Source organism: Diuraphis noxia, unplaced genomic scaffold (assembly GCF_037042655.1).
Source record: "Diuraphis noxia isolate RWA-SAM2 unplaced genomic scaffold, SU_Dnox_SAM2 contig0004, whole genome shotgun sequence".
Lineage (NCBI taxonomy): Eukaryota > Metazoa > Arthropoda > Insecta > Hemiptera > Aphididae > Diuraphis > Diuraphis noxia.
Window position 1 is genome coordinate 62511176 of NW_028301714.1, and position 23143 is coordinate 62534318.

General features: G+C 27.0%; 1 protein-coding gene and 1 long non-coding RNA gene across 7 annotated transcripts in view; one reads left to right on the forward strand and one right to left on the reverse strand.

The window, feature by feature from the left end:
- Nucleotides 1-21462, reverse strand: part of LOC107169663 (uncharacterized) — a 133911-nt gene extending 112449 nt beyond the window's left edge. For both annotated transcript variants that reach the window (XM_089226521.1, XM_089226518.1), the window contains exon 1: nucleotides 21153-21462. The gene's annotated coding sequence lies outside the window, so the exon portion shown is untranslated. The remainder of the gene's footprint in view (nucleotides 1-21152) is intronic.
- LOC107169664 (uncharacterized) overlaps nucleotides 1-23143 on the forward strand; it is a 207410-nt gene that overhangs the window by 121136 nt on the left and 63131 nt on the right. For 2 of the 5 annotated variants that reach the window (XR_016191544.1, XR_016191545.1), the window contains exon 3: nucleotides 15514-15617. The exons of 2 other annotated variants lie outside the window; for them this stretch is intronic. This is a non-coding gene — a long non-coding RNA (uncharacterized LOC107169664). Of the gene's footprint in view, nucleotides 1-15513; nucleotides 15618-19612; nucleotides 19712-23143 lie in introns of all 5 variants that reach the window. One more of the 5 variants, XR_016191543.1, reaches the window with a different exon arrangement.

The following is a 23143-nucleotide window of genomic DNA, read 5'->3' on the forward strand; positions in this document are numbered from 1 at the left end:
AAAAATGTTTGTTTAAATATTTGTATATCTTTAAAACATTTGTGTACACAACTGTATGACTGAATTTCCATCTTTAAACTGTAGGATATGTCTTTCTAAAAAATTTTAAATTGAAACGCAATTAAGAATAGGTGTTTTAATTTTATTCATGAGCTTTGTAAAAACCACAAATTTTGTGTTTTTAAAACAAAAGTTACTTAGTTACACTTACAAATAAATCTATGACGTATTTAGATCATTACTATTTTTAATCGAAAAATGTTTTGAATTTAAAAGCTAACATAGAATTATAGAAATATAAATAATTCTCAAAAAAATATTCCACGAAATCCTTGATTGCGAGATAAAATATTCCACAACAATAATAATAGCAATTATGTAAGTCAACATTTTTTCAAGGTATTTATTTTTTTGATATTGATTGAATTTCAATGATGAACAAACTACTTTTGGATTCCATTAAATTGACTATTATCACTGTGTATTAACGCTATGGTATACTTAACTTTATGTATCCGACGACTGTAATAATATCTTTGAAACTGAGTAATACAAAACTAACCGGTACAAAGACTAACTAGTTATTTATCATTTATTTTACACTTTACTGGTTCTTTTGTTAAACAATAACGCTAAAAATATTTGAGGTAAATATGTGTGCATATATTCAGCATTCAATAGGTATACGCATCGATGCACAAAATAGCAGACTCCTTTGTTAAAAACCTGAAGTAAATAGTTCACCTATAGTAATGTTTAGTGTTATAATAGTCAAGCCTTTGAATCAATGTTTAGAAAAATCTTTGATCAGGAAACGGTATATCAAGGGTTTTACTAGATTATATTTACCATTAAACATCATCGTTTATTTTAGCGTACAAATTTGTTTTTCATTCTAGTTCTCGCTCCTTTATTTTTAACCAATAATCAGAATCAGTGTTTTTTAAAATGATTAAACACGTTTGATACTTCATATCATGATGGTAGTATATATATTTTTTTAATGAAAAAACAAAAATAAAACTGTATAAATTGTTTGCATTTTATCGAGGGTAAAACATTGGACTGTAACTGAAAATATTTCCAAATAGTTTTAAGGTTCAGTATTATTGTCACAAAACATATTATATATATATTTTTTAATCGAGATATTTTGGTGTAGACATTCTTTGTGTTTTAAATGTTTTAAAGTAATTGTTGTAAAATTTCAATTTATAACGATGCATAACTTTGTAATTTCTAATGTTTTAAAAGTGATGTTTAGTTTATCAGTAATAGATTTTTTTTTTTAAATTAAATCTATATGTTTTGATTTTCCATTAATTTTATTTAATAACATATAAAAAAATTTTTTTTATACTTTGAAGTATTTAAATGATATAGGTATACTTGCTGTAAATAATATAATACACTTAATATTGTATTTATGATTTTTTTTTTTTTATATAACTTAAAATATAGTATATATTTCACAATAAAACTTTATTTATCCATCCAAATTTTAAATCAAATTATTAAGATAAATGAGTTTTTAATATAATTTTTTCAGTTTTATTCAATAATTTACGTAACCTACGCCTCAATTTAAACAACTATAATAGTATTTTATTTATGCTTATGTGCATTTTGTTATGGCCAATTTAAATCACAAGGAAAATCAAAATATTATTAAAGATAATTAAAAATCATCTTTGGTTCTCAAGGGACAACATAACACAATGGATGCATACATATATTATTATTACGTATTTTTGTACTGTCTCAAATGTTACGTATTAAGTAATTTAGTCGAGTTAAATTAATTGAGTTTATTTATTTTTTTTTTTTGAAATATTTCTTGTATTAAATTAGCTGGATCATTACAAAGTTGTTATTAATATGTCTCACAAAATTTTATTATAATATTACATTTAATTGATAGGTTATATTGTCAAAATTAAATTAATTTATAAAATATTTGAAATTCGATTTTATAGTCGTGTAATTAAATAGGAATATAGATAGTAGATACATATATCCTGTTAGTATTTTTAATATATGTACATTAATTAAAATAAAACATAATATAAATTCATTATTTGAATATGTCATAATTAATAAATACTTTTAAAATACTTAAAAATAACTATTAACTATGTTTGTGTTATTTTAAATTTAATAGTAAATTATTATACTAATATAGGATAATTTTAGGTTTCACAAGACTGCTGAAAATTTGTTTTATTTCAGGATTAATTCGTAAACTAAATAGGTACAATTTTAGATAATCTATAAAAAATAATTAAACCATATTATTTACTTAATATAATAGAATCTGAGCGGCATCGGAAAAATATTAATTTTCTTAAGTTTTTAAACAAAGTTCTTCAACTCGGTACAGGTATACTTTGAAATGTATTTCCAGTATTTCCACAAGAGCTGTTCACAAAATCTACAACATTGCATGGAATATACGACATACCTAATCATATGATGACTTATGACATGATAATGTTATATGATAGGTGGGATAGATATTATATTTATTTTATAATATGATAAACGAAATATGAATATTATATTATTGTCTTGATGTCATCATCTCATATTTATCCATCGTTTCGTATCTGGAGCAATAATATATGTATGTATAACTTTCATCCTGACTATTATATGGTATGGGAACTTTATTACAAATAAATTACAAATATTCGCGTCGTAAGAAGTTACAAAGAAAACAGTCAAAGTTTTAATTTCAATTATCTTAACGTGTCATAAGTCCAAAATAAACGCTGCGATTAAAAGTTATAATTTATTCAAACTTTTCGATCTAAAACATATATAAACTAATAACTGAGTGTATTATGTAGGAAATATTATATTAATTACTACTCATAGTTTATTAAATGTAATGTATTATATTTTAGTGAATTATAAGTTGTATAAAAAAAAATAAAAAACAAAAGATTGATTTCAATTTAACGCTGTTTTAATTTTTGTGTTAGACTATTTAGCTATATGTATATGATCGTTTTAAAACCATTTATATAATTCTACGCTAATCAAAATATGACGTCTTGTGTACACATTTACGCTGACAACATTTTATAACAGTAAACAGACTTTCAATTGACGTCCTATGTGTAATAACATAATATAAAACACTCATCAATTATAAATACCTTCTTCAATTAGTGGTAATTGAAAAATAAACAACCGTTTAGCCTTAAATTTATTTAGTAATCTAATACCTACCGCAAATAAGTTACCATATTGTATTCAATGACATATAAATAGTTAAAAATACGAATACGTATAATATAGAAAAATTAAATCGAAAATTTAACCATTGCGAGTTAAAAGAGAAAGAATTTTAAATCGATAGAATCGTAAAATATTCACTGTTGTGCGATAAAATAAGATGATTTATATTTGAATTTTCGAATTTTCGAATTGTTTATTGTATGTTGTTGAATATATATTTATTTTTTTATAAGGTACAATAATGTTTAAATATCGAGTAATGTAAATCAATATAAATTCATACATACGCACCTTACCTTAACTATATATGTTACTGTGGGTGTCCAGTAAAATATTGATGTGCTTAACTCCATAAATTTTACATACGTAACTGATAAACATTTCAAATATTTATAAATACGACATACCTTATACTGAGATTTTTTATTTTTTTAATTTAATATAATTTTTCACTAATATACCTATACCTAATCAATGATCACTATTTGAATTTACTATTTTACACTGACGGAAAGAATATAAACAATGGTAAAAAAATGTTAAATTTTTTTAAATTACTACAATTAATTCAGAAAACTATACTTATAGTGAATCACTGTTATATAGGCAATACAATAAAAAAAATTAAAGTACCTTTTTTTTTTAAATTGAGATGATATAAGATGTTCTTAGCCTTGGCTATCTACAACTATTGATATTTAAAATGGTACATTTTTAAAAATTTGAAAATGATTATTAATTTATATTAAAATTTAAATGGTAAGATGAATTTGCTATCTAGTATGTACATTAGTGATCATTAAGATTAATGATAGTTACGCAAAGACGTAGCTGACTATAATTTAAGTAACAGTGAACTGATATATATAATTAACAATACAAGTAAAGTATTTATACCTAGAAAATAAACAAATCGAGTGTTATGATCAAACGGAATAAAATGTTATTTAGTGATAACATTTTAGTAAAATCCATCAATGTCAGTATAAATGACCAAAAACAATCACACCAATACTCTGTCACTTGAGTTGCAAAGAATAAGTACCAAGGAAGTCATACTTTGAAATTCGATTTATTTTAATGTGGTTTCAACGTAAAATAATAGACGTGATTTTTCTCTTTTCAGACAAAATTGAAAATATTTCTTTTTTTTTTTTATCAAATAATTATAGTTGAGTAAAGTTTGTTATAAAATTGGTCCTTTAAATTTATTTTACTTAACTTAAATTCAACGTTTATTCAATCATCTAAATTACTTTTTATAAAACTAATTTCCGCAATTATTTTTTATTTACATTATATTATTAGGTTGACAAAATGTACAATAAGACTGATAAAAGAGTAACTGTGTTGATTAATGAATTCTAGGCGTTATTAAGGATTTGTAGATTTCAAAAATTGGTCAGATAAAATCCGAAAAAGATAACCCTTTTTATCTCGAAATGACTAGGTAGTGATTTCAGTACGTACCTAAATAAAAAAAACCAGGGTAGTCATTTTGCTAGGTAGTTGTAGCCCGTAGATATTTAGTATACTTCGTAGTTGAGTAAATCACTGCAATGGACGTCTTAAATTTGAATTCAATCGTAAATCATTGCATACGAAAAATATTTTTATTGGAGATAATCTTTAAGTATAGTCATTTTTTTTATATAAATTTATTAAGGCTTCGACATCAAAGGTCTTTAGCCTGCATTAAATTAATATAAATAAGTGAAATAATTATTACAAGTATATACATGTGTTTACAATTTATGACTTATGTTTATACTATGGAAGAATACATTGATTACGTCCATATTGTCTTCATTGAGTGCTTGATGGAGTGAGGTGGGGTTTTTGACAGTATAGAAATTTATAATGGTAGTTTATTATATATATATTTATATTGATATTAGTGATCTGAAAGTTTGAATTATTTTTCGTCAAAAACAAATCACTAGTTATATTATAGATTGTTTTAGTTATTAACATTATAACATCACTAATTTATTATAATATAATATAACAGAATGCTACTGGATAAAACTGATGTAGTCGTTATGATGGCTGGTACCGAATTCCGTCCCGGGCCCCCTATGGTTCCATAACTGAAGACCGAATTCCGTCCCGGGGGCGGAGCAACTATGTCCGAATTCCGTCCCGGGGGTGAATAAACTATGTCCGAATTTTGTCCCGACTAGTTTTAGACGGTATTAATATAAGTTAATTAAGCGTAGGTATCGTTTTTTTGTACTATCGCAATTATTTGCAATAAAAACGTAAACGATTTAATGATCGAAAAGTTCCCACAGGCTACGCTACAATTTAAGCCGTGATCGCAAATTGTAACGAACGCTATTTGTCTCTATCTGTAATAGTGTAATCTGTATTTATGTGTACATTGTGTATACCTACCTAATGCAAAAGAATAATGTAATTTTCCATATATCATAGTTACAGGTAGTAGGACGGAATTCGGACATAGTTTATCCACCCCCGGGACGGAATTCGGACATAGTTGCTCCGCCCCCGGGACGGAATTCGGCAATTGCCGTTATGATACGGAATGGATTAAAGACAAGTGTGGATATAATAAAAATATATAATTTTAAATCGAATCGGATAAAAAATTTAAAATTTAAAAAAACCCACAATGTATTGCTTAGGTCTTACTAAAATCTAAAAGGTAAGAGAAATATTTCACTCGCTCGACTACAACTGGATCGGAGTGGAACGCGTATGTATCATCGAAAGTAACTGGCCAAACAGTATGTCTCATTACATAATATGGGTTGATAAATATTAGGTATTTTTAGATATACAGTTTTTTCTATCATTATGGACGTAACATTATAAATTAAACGTAAAGGGATTATTGATTGACTTAGTACAATTATTTTATAAGTTAATGCAGTAACAAGCAGATGCGTTTAAATTATTCAAGCAATGCAATGATAGTGAAAACGGCAGAAGTTAGTTTTACATACACATCTTAATAAACTAATAAGACTGATAAGAGTGTTATAATTTTGTATTATTTTTTTAATTGATCATTAGCTCGCAAACTATGACCATTAGGTTGTTTGTAGGACAGAACTGTTGGTTTTGAACGCGTAATGTACGTGTGGCAAGAATTTTTTGCTAAAAACCTGGGTGGTCACCCATCCGGGAGCTAGCAACGCCGGCCGATGCATACTCTCTGAGCGTTTCCGCAGTCGAGCGTATGACTGCATCACAGTGTTACGATTATGTACCTATATTATGACATAAACTCAAGAGGTACGTAGAATGTTATTAAATTAAATAACAAGATCATTTGGTCGCCACGTTTTAAGCGGCGTTAAAGAGGTATTATTAACACTGCATTCCTTGAATTAAATATTAATGTAGTTTGAATGAAGTTGTTTAAGTAATTAGTGTTATGGAAATATTCGGGACGTAAGAGTCTTTTTTTACAATGATGGATTTCTTGGATATGGAAGTCTTTTTATATGTTATAGTTTCTCACGAATACATACATCACGAAGCACAATATTTCGGTATTATTCTTATCGCTTTATTTTGAAAAGTTTGTATTTTTGATGCCGTGTATTTTCCCCAAATTCATTTACGCGTAGTTCAGTTGTGGTGGACACGAATGATTAGTTTGTATATTAATTTAGCTCATAAGAATAGGTTTTGTATACACAGTAATACTCAGAAGCCCTAATAGTGGTATAGTTTATACCAGCGTTTCTCAACCTTTTTTCATTTACGTACCCCTTGACCTCTCACCACTGCTTTACGTACCCCCAAATGTGAATTTATTATATTATATTAGTTCGATGATGGACAATTTCAAAATAATATTTATTAATTAATTTAATTATCCATGCAATGTACGTATATATATATATATATATATATATATATAAAAGTAATATAAACTTTACAATTTAATTTTAATGAGACCCTTGGGCTTGTTTGCTGGCACATAATTTTTTGAAATCTGGCTCCTCGGATGATAAGTAAACTCGTAAATCTGAACTCACAGAGAGTCTATTACGATACTTATTTTTAATGTACGTGTATGACGAAAAGGCCCTCTCCACCAATCAGTACTTGTGAACGGCAGCAGAACATTAAATGCTTTATTTTAAAGCTCAGGATACTCTTCTTTTACGTCAGCCCAAAAAGCGATGAGAGATTTTTTTTCAAATATTACCTCAAGTGAAGAATTCGTCTTCAGTTCAATAAGTTTTTCTTTTTCTCGTACTGATAAAACTGCAGATTCGAAATATTTTTCACTGAAAGGGAATGCTATCCAGTGGTCTCCTTTTTCACATTTTGGGAAGTATTTATTAAAATCCGCCTTGAGTCTATTCAAATGTTTAACAACTTGGACTTCGATATCTTGCGATAGGTTTATATCAGTTATGATTGACATTTTATTGAACAACGTTACGTAACACGATAAGATAAAATCCAGCGTCTAGCTGTGCCACATTATTAAATATTTAACAAATTACAAACCATTTAAAATACACCAATTGTAATTTTTTCCGCCATTACGCTTTTTTTTCACGTACCCCCTCATACCTTCTTACGTACCACAGGTTGAGAAACGCTGGTTTATACAGTTATAGTTATGGTATGCTAGGCAATTCCCAACTTGACGACTCGCAAAGCTAAAAAATTCGTTGGCAGTAATTATTAGAGAAGTTGAGTCTCGTATAAGACATGTGGTCGGTAAAAAATCGGACATAATATTTCATATCGATTTAAAAACTAATCAATTTTTTCTTTTTGATTTATTTAGTAATCAATTACAGAAGGTAATTTTGGATTTTTTGTCTACTCGCTAAATGCGTAATGCCAATCTAAGGATCATGTTACCAGAAGTTGTATCGATGGCTGCATACGAATTACGTACCGCGGCAAAAATTCCTTCCGAATTGCGTCCCGGGTGTTTTTTGAGGTCTTACTAATTGCGTCCCGGGTTTTTTTGGTGGTCATACTAATTGCGTCCCGAATTAAATAAAACAATATTTCCCTTCCCATTTTTATGCAGACTTAGGACTGTCTGTAGTAATAGTTACTACTACATGTAGGTTAAAAATATTATTTTTTCTTAATATATTAACAACACCACCGTTCTAAATTATTTTTCAAGTACTTGTGGAAGCGAAATCTGTACACAACAATCACAAATAAATCCCTTTGTTTTTCGCTTAACATAGTTTTAATTTCACTCGCCATAAATATTAAAAGTTAAAAACTTGGTTTAAAAAAAGTGAATAAGTGAACCGTTTACACTGCACTGCGACAATAATTATGTTTGTCTACAGAACGTAATTCACTATAAAATTATCAAAGTTTTAACATAGTCGTTTTTATTAAATCTATAATAAATTGACAATAACCAATAATTTCGCTTTTTAAGATATTACAGGTAATAGGGACGCAATTCAGACGTGCTCAAGAAAAACCCGGGACACAATTAGTATTATACCTTTTTATACCTTTTTATACGGGACGCAATTCGTAAGCAGCGGTATCGATCATGAGCAATGAGTCCAATTATTTTTTACCTGAGTTAGGTCACCAACCTAGAAGCAGGTACCCTACATAACTGTATTCCCTTGGCGCTTATTTATCATGTATTTTATCTTTTATGCTGACCCATTTCACATGTAAACAACATTTCTATTGGATTTTATTTAAATCAATAGTCTTTTTTCAGTTTGATTAAAACGTTATGTGTATAGTGTAATTATTACTAATTATATGGCATGTTCAGTGTTCATAATGAATAGCAATATAACGTATTTTAATAATACAAAACGTGCTTGTACGATAATCAAAATTTGATAATACTAAATTCGATTTATATTTAAATTTAATTTGCTGATTTACCTCGTTACTAACGTTTTGTTTAGACTCGTAATGGAGTACATGATTATGTAATGGATGAATGCAATTATTATGTTATTTATACATTTGCAAATTCTCGTTATGCAACAATAAGCTGCAATGTAAAATTTCAACAAAGGTTAGGTTATATATAGGTCAATAAAAAGTTTTAATCATTTTGAAATTCGTTGATTTAAAAAAAAATTCTTTTGTAGGTCCGAATTTTTTTTTTTTAATTGATCATTCACATCGAAAAACATCCACAATTACATATAATATACAATGTATTTTAAAACAAAAAAAAATTAAAATCTGTGAATATACTTTAATGGGTTTTCACTACCATGAATTTCGTCCAATATACATTAGGAGTTTGAGCTTAAAACTTTATAAGCCTTTCTGTTCGTTATTGTAAAGGGCGCCTAAGAACTTTGATATGAAACTTGGAGATCTTAAATCTACTCTACTCACAATAGTTGTGAGTATATTATTTTGAAGTTTGATTATTTTTATCAGTTGTCAAGTTTTTATCATAATAAATGTTTACATACATTATTAATCCATAAACACAAACAACGGTGTAATAATAACGAATCTATACACACAAAAACATTAATATATACCATTTTATTACACATACCTATACAATGTGCGTCACAAAGTTTTTTTTTATATTTTGAATCTAAAATTACTGTAAAGTTATAATTGTGTAACTCTGTACCTGGGGTCTGAAATAATATATTATAATACTATGCATCTCATGTTGTAACTTTAAAAAAAAAGTTTAATTTAAAGTATATTATAGGTACCGAGTATGCTTTTAATTAAAATTATTTTGTAATTTATTTAAATCTGATATAACATTATAACGTAACAAGATTTTTTAAGATATAGTGTTGCAATGCTTTCATCGATTTTAATATAAATAACAAAATATATATACGGTTTATAGTAAAAACATGTTTTGTTTTTTTTAATTAAAACTTTTTGAGTATAGAAGTCAATATTCAGTAAATTTGACGTTAGTGAATATACGCGTGAGTACATGTGAAACGTCAATTCAACTGAAATTAGTTATTGTCGTGCGTTTATACACTTGTTTAAATCAACCAATATAATACATTTTTTTTAATTCAATATTCTTGTGGTTTATTATATTATTTAAATTGAAAAACATAATTACATTTTCAATCGCAGTCTATACATAATGTTTTCTTTTGAGGTATGAATTTACTATTATTGTTTTGTTTATACGATATGATTTATATCAATTATTGAACGTGTAAAATATGGATTGCGCTCAATATATATTTTTATATGACAACAACGGTTTTTTATTCACTGTGTGGTAGTAATAAAGTTAAATTTGAGTTTCGAAACTTTTAATTCTTGTAAATGACATTGCCTCGGGGCTTGAAACAGATATGTGTGAAGCTCTCACAGTGACTATAAATTTTGTGCTGCCAACGAATTCTGCTGTTAAGTGTCTATGTTAGCATCATTTCTAAACATCTACGAACAGCTGTTTTCATGAAACTTGTGAACACTTAATTATATTACACTTTGAGACAATTAAACTAAATTTGATTTGTAAAATAAAAATCAATTAACAACTTAACAATATGTAAATATATGTCTCAAACGAAATGAATATATTTTAATTAATTGAATTTAAAATATAATATTTGTTTGAGACTGTTTTTGATTTCTAATATTTTGTATCAAAATATTAAATAAAAATCAAATGCAATAAATCATTATTTTTATATTTTAACCTTATAAGTTATTTATTTTTTGATAGATGTAATTTTTATGTACTGTATTCATTGAGTTATTAAGGCTTTGAAATTGATGACCTAAAAATATAATATGCAAATGTTATAAGGTAAAAATAATATATTCAAACAAATTTATAATACATACAAATATCAAACACAATAATATTTTCTATAATTATTTTATAAATACAATAATAAAATGACAACATTAATAGTATATAATTACTTTTTGTTTTTAATAAATGCATATTAATATTTATGAGTGACGGCATTTTAAAAATACAGATATTTCAATTAAATAGTTTTAAAATTGAATTACAATTTTATAAATTTATTTTGAACCTAAAATTTTGAAGAGTTCAAATTAAAAATTTGTAATTTCGATGTAGAAGTTAGTATTGTAATAAAAGGTTAGATAGGAAAAGGGCAGTGATTTTAAACATTGTTGGACATACGACTTATTTTAGTTATTATTTATTTGTGACCCAATTCAAAAAAAAAAAAAAAAAATCATAATAATAATAAATAAATAAAACTGATTGATAAGTACTGTTTTTTCATACATCAGGCTGATTTTTAATCATTGATTTGTTATTAATATTTAAATTTTATTTGCGTTGGTACATTTGAATGAAATATATTTTTATCATAACACATATCACATTTGTATTAATTTTTTAATAAATAAATGTTAATCGCTACACAATTATTAAGCTCACGTGACCCAAAATCATGTAGCGTTCCACCATTCGAAGACAACTGGTCTTCTAAACAAAAATAATAACTTTTTGTAAACTAGTTATTTATTTATTTGGTTAGCATATTTTGACAAACCAACTTATCCTAAATTTAAACTATTTCAATATTGAGCAAGAGCCGTAGGTAGGTATAATGTACTTTCATTTTACGTAATTGTATATTCCATATCGGATAAGCGTGCATTATGTTTGATATAGTTCAAATTTCACGACGTGCTTGGTGTTTCACATTCTGAGGTTGGTAATATTTAATTACTGTTATAGTAACACATTACCTACAAACTATATTACTATATTTCCCTTGTGAAATACCTTTATAATTGAAGATGGATACAGTAATAACATGTATCTAGGGTGGAAATAATATTTTTATTTACTCTCTTAAGACCCGAGCAAAAACTTCTGTTGAATATTAAAAAAATTTGGCGGTTTTTCAGAAAAATACAAATTAAACTAAGCATTTTTTCTAGATTTTTAGTGCATAACTTTTTGCCTCAGTAACATATCTACTAAAAACGTTCTAATTGCTTGAAGTTAGCTTAGGTAATATAACTAAGGTTAGGCAATAATTGCTTTAAGTAAATTACTTAAACTATGGCTGGATATAATACCACGTTTTACTATTAAATTAATGCTAAGGTTCAAAAATCATTTGAAATACAATAATTGTTATGCTTAACCTCCAATTTAGATTTGAGATTTTTAAACTCACGAGAATTTCATAAGTTATTTTTATAATATAATCTTAAGTGTAAGTAATTATGTAGCTAACTAAGATTAATTAGTTATGGTATTCTTCCAAAAAAATTATAGTGATTTTTATTGTATATATATTTTTTAAATAATTAAAATTGATAATTACATTCAGTGTTTTAAATCTTAACACCTTGTAGGTATCTAAATATTGCCATATTAAATTGAATTTTAAACGAATGTGATTTAATTATTTTGTCGATCGTTGACAAAATAAGTGCCAAAAATAATGAAAATATATATTCGTATACTAGTAAAGTAGTAACTAATTTGTATTCGTAAATATATGGAGTTTCAATTACCTACTTAAAAGACATTTTAAATTAAACATAAGAGGCATAAAATTCAGATATCTACAGTATTATAAAATACATCTGATGTTAAGTTAAATAAAAATTGTAGCCATATATGTGTCTAGTATTTAATTATAATGTACTTTCATATAATGAAGATCCAATATCGTATTCATGAATAATTTAATAGTTGTATTATTTTGTGAACCGTCAACGATACATATTATAATGAAATTGTACAATTGAAAATAATTTATACAGATGGACACAATAATTATTATTTGCATGCTTTTTACATAATACATGTTTAGGTATTGATAGAGATACAGACAATTTCGTTAGCCTATCTAGTACGAACAAATTCAATTCAATATATTAAATTTAATATGAAATACGTTGTTTCATTTTCACAACGAAATTAATGTTATTAACAAAATAATATAAGTTCCTCAAAAAAAAAAAAAAAAAGATACCATGGATATAGAATAAAACAATGCAATACCAATGAATTGCTTTGAGTGAGGTTGCAATCACCTATTAAAAAAAAAAGTAATAAATCATGAATCCATCGGCTATTTAAAAATTGTATCAGTTATCCAATTTTCGGCAAACTTACTAATGAGATTTTAATTATTATTGTTATTATTATTATTATTTTTTTTTTTTAACGCACCAGAGAGGATATACTCGTACATATTTGATTTTCCAACGATTTCATTCATTTTTTATCACCCATATCTCAATATTATGATCTTTTATTTTTTGAATACATTTTCTACATCGTAACTCGATTGTATAAACGATATAACACCCAGTCATATATTCAAATAAACGAGATATTATTTAATTTTATTCACAAAACTATTAAATACCTAAAATTCATGCTCAAACAACATTTTTCTTTGTAAACAAGACATATTTGTTGAATATATTATATATTTTGATAATTCATTTTTTTTTTTTTTTTAAAGCAATGTTTATAAATTATTGTACATGGTAATTATATAACAATATTTTGGTTTTATTGTATCCTATAACTGATAATATTTGAATGTAGATTAAAATTATATTTACGTAGTGAAATGTATTTATAATTTATAGTTCTTACGTTTAACAAGTGTTCTACTACTAACCTTTTTATTTAGTAACTATTGATTTATAGCGAAATATAACTCTTGATTATTTATATTTTTAGAAAACTTGAAGTAAAATATTGTTATAGCTGTTTCAAAAAACATAAATGTTTTATTATGTTTTTGACTTCAGTACATACGCTGAACAACAACACCTTACATTAAAACCAAGAACAAGCAATAACATACGAATTATATTCAATTAAATTTTAAAATAATAAAAGATAAAGCTAAATATTAAAATTAAATAATAAATTAAATAAAAATATAAACTACATTTTTTTAAATACTTATTGAATAATGATAATTAACACTGATATAGGTAATATCTAGGAATAATGGATTTGCTTCTCTAAGATAACATTAAACTAAAATATTAATCTGTATTCAATTAAACGTGTCGTAGAAGTCATATTGATATTATATTTTATATCATAAGTATTATTATTATAATTATTATACATTTATTATAATATCGGACATTCTGGTAGGTGAACGCGTATAAAGTTGTTATACACGTCCCTGGTGCTTAATTGCCTAACTATGACGCCGTGTGATCAATATTTCACAACTACAAATCACTTTAAAATTACATTGTATAATATTTTGTTTGTGTGATATAATATTATGCTAATCTACGAGAATTTCTGTTATAATGGTTTTTATAAATAATGTGTAAATAATCAAATAAAATTGTATGAACATTTAAATACAGATTTTCTAATATTATTTATCGAGTAACCACTCGTATAAACTACACATACAGATGATTTTTTTTTATTATTAAAATTATGATATAAAGTAAAATGTTCTAAAATTTACGTAAAACACAAAAATCGGTTCACTTGATTCATAATATTAAAAAAATATATATAAACAATTTATATGTATTTGGAATTATTTATATACGCTTTTTTTTATTGAGCTTAATACACTTTTATGAACAAGTATTTTTTATCTGTTCCTGAATAATTTTAAAAAACATCTACATATGCATACATTTTATAAACCATTTTTTTTTTAACTAAAAAGAAATTCTATTTACAATATACCTACATTTACAGATAAGGTATAATAAGTGAGTGTGGTGACATAAAATAACATTAATTATAGGGATAAACCATTTTGAAGACTATAGATTGGGCACACACAAATCACATATAGTCATTTAATGAGTAAAAATGATCCCCCAATATATCAAACATGCGGCACCGATCTAACAATTAAACACATAATGATCGAATTTCGATTATACTCCAAACCAAGACTGGCCTCAAACCTTCAATAGATCTACGCTCTCAGCAACCTTCAAGTTCATTACAAAGGTAGAACTTCAAAATAAAATATAAACCCTTTATAATTATGTTGATGTAAATAGTAAACATTGTAACCCAATGGCATATTTCATCGAGGGTACATTTTTATTAGGAATAATAAAAATAAAAATAAAAGTTTTAAAATTTTAATTGTAAAATAAATATGAACATTATTTTTCAACCGTTGTTTAATATTTTAGTAGTTATGAAAAATAAATTTTAAATTAACAGAAATAATGTTGTTTGGTGTTTAACTGTGCTGCGAAAACAGATACTAGGAATTATTTGTGTATCTATATATAACATAATAAAATTGTTATTTACGTTTATTGATAAAAAATGATTTTAACATGTCTTGTTTTAAGTTTTATATCAAATGTTGGAAACCATTATACAATAAATGATCAGGCCATCTAGACGCACCAATGGGTTTAGTATTGCACTGTTGAAGAAAAAGTACATTTTTTAGGTAAGTATACTATTCTATTTAGTTCTATAAGTTTCATTACTGGAGAAAAATTGAAAAGTTGTCTTGTATTAAAAAATGATATTTGTTTCAAAACTAAAATGTTTGTTTACGACTAATATTTTATAAAAGGTTATTAAGCTTGCTTCGTTTACTGTTAAAGCTTATTATTTTACACGAATACTTTATGGTTTATACTACAGTACTAATAGTCTATACAATTAAATTACTTTTTAAAAATTGAAATTTTTTTTATACTTAATGGTTTTGTATAGCAAGCAAAATTGTATGTGAATAAAAAAAATTTATATTTTATAAGTAAAATAATGTTTCACTAAATCTTGGAATAATGACAAAAATTGGATTAAATGTGTATATCTACATAAATATACAATATGGACATTGTTATTAAAAAACAATAGTTATTTGCTTTTATTTACTACACAAACTGTATAAACATATGATTTAATTTAAAAAATGTAAATAAATAAGTATTCAATTTTAAAATTGATGATATAGTACTTAAACTCGATTAACAAGTAATCACGGTTTATCGCGTAAAACTAATAGGCATTTTTAGATTTCTCAACATGTTTTAAAAATTTAAAATAATTTCAAATTGAGTTAAATAACATTGTTTTCATACATTAAACGTAAATTATTTCTGCCAAATTGGTTAGTAATTCTCTGGGAATATATATATTTTTTATTTTATGATATAAACGAATCGGAAGTTAAATTCAAAGTTAATAAAAATGTAGTTACAATTCGAGAGGAAAATAAAAGTGAATCATTGGAGATTTATGTGATTTGGACATCTCGAAATGGGAGAAAAATGTTAGGTAATACAATGAGCACTTGGATCCAATGTGTAAAAAGCTATAGTAGTGGTGGTTTCAAAAATAAATTTATAAATAAATTGTGGACGTACGGGGCGAGAATTGAATAGAGAGATGAAAACGAATATAAAAGAGGTAAAATCTGAGTAGTTGAACATCGTTAGATATGGAAAGAAAAAGAGAGAAAGCAAGCGTATTAATAAAGCGGAATATTTTAATTTTATCACTAAATAATATATTCCGTTATGTATATAAGTTTTGAACATATATATTATAAAGCGAAAGCGACTCCTGTGGAAATTTCAGCGAAGAAATCTCGATACCAATAATTCTACGTATTAAGTCGATATTGAACATTCTCGAAATTCTGAAACATTTTGGGATCATCAATGCATTGTACATGTGTATAGTTATAATATACATTCATGAAAAATCTTTGTGCGAGTTTCAGACGAATTTAATTTGGTTGTTCGTCTTCAAAGGTTCGTTGCCAAAATTATGTTTATTTAATGATAGCAATTATGATTTTTATTATAATTATTCAAAATCAACAACATACTAAAAATATTCAATTTTAGACATAAAAATAGGTAATAATAATTATTACTTTATAAAATAATATTTATTATACTATGATATCAGAAATATAGACGAACTTTTGTCTATAATTATGAAAAATTAATTGTTGAAAAGAGCTCTTCACTTATTCAGCGTCATTATTTCACAAACTAATCAGTTTAGTTGTTGAATAATAATATATAATTTTTATTTTTATGATGACTTAAAAAATATAATATAGTATGATTATGCCATGGTTAAATATTTTATCTTCGATATATTCTATTTAAAATACATCAAAAATTGTTTTAATCATTCTTCGTAATTTGATGCGGATACTGGTGATAAAATAAAAACTATTGTTCTTAATAAAAATATTGCGTCCTAATAATATTTGTTTTGTACTATTATGAATCATTGATGTTTATTTATATTTAATATTACTTATATACATTGGTACAATAAATTACCAATGTTTATAAAAAGTTTAGGTACCGACATTAATGGATTTTTTCAAAATAAGTAAAATAGGGTATAATACGAGTAAGTACCGTACTTCAAAAGTATGTCCCGTCGTCTCGACATAAGCTTGTGAGAGGCAAAATCGTCCAGTTTTTTTTTAAATATGTCTATTTTAATGCGTAGAATAATATTTAAAAAAAAAATTACCCAAACTTAATTTTATGAGCTTCATCTATCTGTATTAAATACATCAATAAATATATTACTACGCATTTTTTAATAATATTGTTTTTTCTATATTATTCTGATGATATCAGATTTGTATGTAGTATGTATTGAAATCGATTATTCAAATATAAAGTTATATTTTGTGTTTGTCATAACAGCTTTGCATAGAAGCGGCGATGACCATGACGTTGTGAAAACGATAAGACATAATATTATAGTATAATACGCGTGTATATTATTTTACTCGTAATGTCGGTCTTTATGAAATATTTTTAATTTTTGTATTTTGTCAGTTAGCGCCTAGCTTTTCATGATTTTCTGTTGGGAAACATCAAAATATTTGTCTTTATATTATTAATACAAATAAATACTGAAAAATATTTATAATTTGTAAAACTGTACTCAAATATACAAAAATATTATTTTATCATTTTTGAAGTTAAATTATTTAGTTTTTATTAAGACATTGCATATTTAGGCATTTCATTCAAAGTAGATATTAATTTATTTAAAAATATTAAGTCTCGTGTTTTCATATTTTATATCTAGTTATCATATACTGGAATGACTGACAGATTTATAATGATTATTATTGGCGTCGAATAATTAATTATAACTCTTAAACAATATAATATAATAGAATTCAATTAGAATATTTAATTTTTTAGAATTTATACACTAATATGTAGGAAAAAGTAGGTATAGACAGGCATGTAATAATAACGATATTGGTTTATAATAAAATTGCGCCAACGAGTAAATGTTAAGTGTATAATAAAATATTTGTGACTGTATAATGTTACATGATACTAAATTAATATAAATCAAAATGCTCAATTATCGATTTTTCTATGATTATTCTATTCGCATTATAGACTTATGTGGGAGATGGTATTTTCCTCCAATTTCATTATTTGTAATTTGTATCTCAATTAGGTACATTTATGTGCGTATATAATTTGCGCCACATATAAAAATTTATTTTGGTAATTTGCGCCACGACAGAAAACGAAATACGACATGCAATCTGCGCCACACTTTCAACTTTAATTATTGAAATTTATTATTAAATTAATTTATTGATATATCACATCGGAAATACAATAATAGGTACATAAGATAGTATCAACGTGTGCCAGATGTGTTGTATTCTACTAACCATAAGAAGATACGACATCGATTATGTTTGATTGGTTGTCTTTTATATAACAATGTGTAATCTTTTGTTTTTAATTATTATAATATTATAAAAACTGATTTTTATATATCTTTTTAATATTCAAAATTGTACTTAGCTGTTTAATATATGTAACGTACGTATACTGATATACTTTTGCTTAAAATGATTTAATCTGTAAAAAAACATTGTTTACTTATTTGAAAGCGGTCAAATTATAATTTGAGTATAGCGAATAACGGTGCAAATTACAATTTTTGAAGGTATAAAATGGCGCAGATTATATAATGCCCTTATATTTAGTTATATGTGACGCAAATTATATAAATATATTTTTTGAGGGGTTGCTTTTGGTGCAAATTACTTATGTGAGAGGTAGAATAAGTAATGAAGAAATGCAAATAGTAAGAATAATGAAATTGTAATTGAACATAATAACCAAATTTTGTTATTGTAACTCCTAAAATTCATCAAGTAAGTAAAATATTCTACAACTGTGTATGCATTACGATTCTGTTTTTATAATACACTGTTAGTAAGCTGTTTTTATAAAAAAAAAAATGTTATTGTACTGCGAGCAAAAATTTTCCAATTTTCCAAAATAATAATAACATACTACCTAGGTATTCTGTTATTTTATCTCACTTGCACTCGGTTCGTTATTTTGGCAAACAAAATCGATTGGTAGATAAAATCGTGTTACAAAAATAGATGATGAACCTTATTGTTCGCAGGTGAAAGAAAATACAACACGAAGGGTATTACCTACTCTTTGTAATAGACGCACAGAGCAATTATTATCCCTCGACTTGGGCAGTTGCGATTCGTACGAAGTAAGTTGTTAGTGATTCGGCAAAAAAACAAACGCAATTGTGGTCCACAAAACAACAGTCCACGGGTTTTCGGGCTGTGTCACTGAAGATTTTTTTTTTTGGAGGGGGTATAACTATGCTTTTATGTAGGTACTTACGTAAAAATAGTGACCGTAATACGTACCGATTCATTGTTGGACAATTCAATCCGCGTGGTTTGTGTGGGTACTTTGCCTACGATTCGCGAGAACAATAATATCGTGAACGTTCAACAGAATAATATACTGTAAATTGTGATAGACACAATAATTACAACTGCTGCTTGTGTATGGTAATCAATCCACAAACATTCTGTCGTTGTTATCTGAGAACCATTATATTGGAATCCATATGTGGAAAATATTGTAATCAACACCATGACAACAACGTGGCAAGTAGATGCATGCACAATGAAATCAGTAAAATACGTTACAACGTCATCAAATCGAATATCAAACGGAGGCAACAATAGTATTACCTACTTATTGTATAAAGTTTATTATAGATTGATTATTTTTAGTAATATATTGAGACACAACCACAATATTCAATAATAATTTATACATATGTTTGTTATCGCCCCGCCAGTACACCGTATAAAAATTTATCTCACCGCCACTCTTGTTTGTTATCGCCCCGCCTATAGTTACCGTGTTTAGCTCGTGATAGATGATCTATTTTGGGAAATATTTTAGGAAATAACTACACTTTGCGAGACATTCTATATCTTACTATTATTTATTTTTTTATTTATAATTGTTATAATTTTTTTAATTTAAATGGCCTCCTTTGTAAATTTATAATTATAATTATTTTTTTTATTTTTTTATTGTATTATTGTATTATAATATATTTTATTGGGGTGATAACAAACAAGAGTGGCGGGGAGATAAATTTTATACGGTGTACTGGCGGGGCGATAACAAACAAATACCGTAATTTTTATATTGATGAAATAGCTCCTAAAGCAAATGAATTGGATGTTCAAAAAACTTTATGTATAAATTTAAATTTCCTATCATTCTATAAAATATGTGTTTCAAAAAAAAATACATTTTCTTCTACGCTTAAAAATTAAAATACGAATGGTTTATGGTTGTATAATTATATATTCAAATTAACTATATATATACATATATAAAAAAAACAACAACAAAAAATTTTAGGGCACAGTAAATAATATACGAATGTCATTCGAACCTGATTTACATGTTCAAAACTTGATTTCATAAAAAGTGAATATTAAAATTTTACCGAGAAATCTCGAGTAACTATAAAGCGTACCGTCGCTATTTTTAACAGATGCAGCATTATTCAACTGCGATGAAAATAATAATATGAAATCCATCGATCCAATTTTACTGTCCGATTTGGTTATCTTCTTAACGTAAGCCTTTAATAAAATACAATATAATATATGTACCTTTTGACCAGCACACAACGACAATCGTTGCTCGTTCGTTTTTCGATTAGATAAAATCACATTAGACTTCGGATGTTGTATTACTTCGTATATTATTCGATGGTTGCGGACTTTGCAAGTCTAAGCTATAATAGTCGACGTAACGACACGTACATAACGTCTGTTATGCTTTATGTTTATGACGAAATATTTTTATTTTTATTTTTCTACTCGATAAAAAAAAACTTCGACGAGCACGTGATAGCGGACCGATTGGTGACGGGTGGCGTGTCGTGGGTTGCGCTGAGTCTGAGTCAAACTGAACGGTTGTTCGGGCGTGTGCGCTCCGATGTGTAGTGAGCGCAAAAACCGACGCGCACTCGCGGACGCGCAAGCGGCAATCCTCGTCGTACATTTGGTGTGTATATTTATGTACATTAAACAGCACCTTCGACACAACCGCCTACTGACACACATGTAAAAACTGCCTACCCTATCCACCACACTCGTCGAACCTAAGTATCTATTTCTAGATTAGCGACGGTGGCGATGGTTGAGTTATGGACAGTGGTGTAATGTACTAAAACACACTCACCTTAGGATTTTAAAAGTGTGTTGCCCACCAGGTCCCAACGTCCCTCTGGCGACAAATTAAAACGCGACCACTTTCGGGTGCCGTGATGTGTCACCAGTGTCGTCGTTGTCGTTGTCACATGATGGCGCCGAGCACTTAGGATTTCGTGAACAAGCACCCGTTGAAATGACGGGGGGGGGGGGCTGACTTGGAAGAAACGACCCTGAGCCGTCGCTTGGGTATCGATATGGGTAAATTAGTCTCAAAGACGGGTGTTTTGTATATAAGCGAGGCAGCCCTGTCCAAAATATTATTACTATTCTGTGATCGCCGTCCGACGTACCCACCAACCCGCCAGTCACGATGATGATGGAACAGCTTGTAGAGCGCTGGAGATGACGGGAGCAGGGGCAGTTATTTTCCACGCTATTTACACTCAGACTTTTCGGAATTAAAAAAATATATATTTATTTTTTATTTAATATAAACCACTCATCGTTGTTGAATTGTAATCAAGAAGTTCATGATTAAATTTGAACGGCCAAAGTGTTATCGCCGTCGTTGAACGAAGGGTAATTCTTTTTTTTTTGGCTATGATGAATATAGAAAAGTATGGTAAATTAAGCAAACCATTTATAAACCGCATGCCCTATTATCATCATAGAGTGTAAAAGCAACAACAGAAAAAAAAAAAAAAAACAGCATTGGAGTCTTAATTTCTAAAACTTAAGCACACGAAACAATAATATAGTATGAAAAATGTCTTGTCATTCATATCGTCAAACGCATCGAAATTTGAATGGTCAGGTAAATTATTATGATACGTTAGAGTTTCTCAGAATTATCATGTGCTTGGTGTAATACAGTTTTCAAGTTTAGGACTCGTCGTATTAATACTATATGGTTTCGTTGTAGATTAAAACCTGATAAATGTATTTTATTAGCAGCTGAAAATGACTGTCATCAGCTACCGACGATCGGTGATGTATATAATATACGTATAATAATATAATTAAGCATCTAGTAATCTCGACAACTATCCATGTGTAGTGTATGAATACAAAGATTTTAGTGGAGCAAAAATATACTCACATTTACTGTAAGTAGAAAAGTTTTCCCGTAACATTCCTCTATATTATCGTTTATTATTACACGTCATGACAATTTACAGCCACAGGCCAATTTTCAATTTCACCTATATTGTATCATCTCGGTGAGGTTAGGTACTATTAATTTTTTGAAGCATGATAAATTATATTTGTAAAGCTGAGTGGTTGGCGAGGGGACACATAGCGTTTGGTGTAAAATACCAATTTAATTATAGCGTATAGTTAGTAAGTCTCTAAGTCATCTGAACTGCGCTCATGTCCTAAGTAAGAGAAAATCTTGAGTTATCTTTTGTCCAAAATTGATTGAAAAAAGCTTCACTTCGGTTACC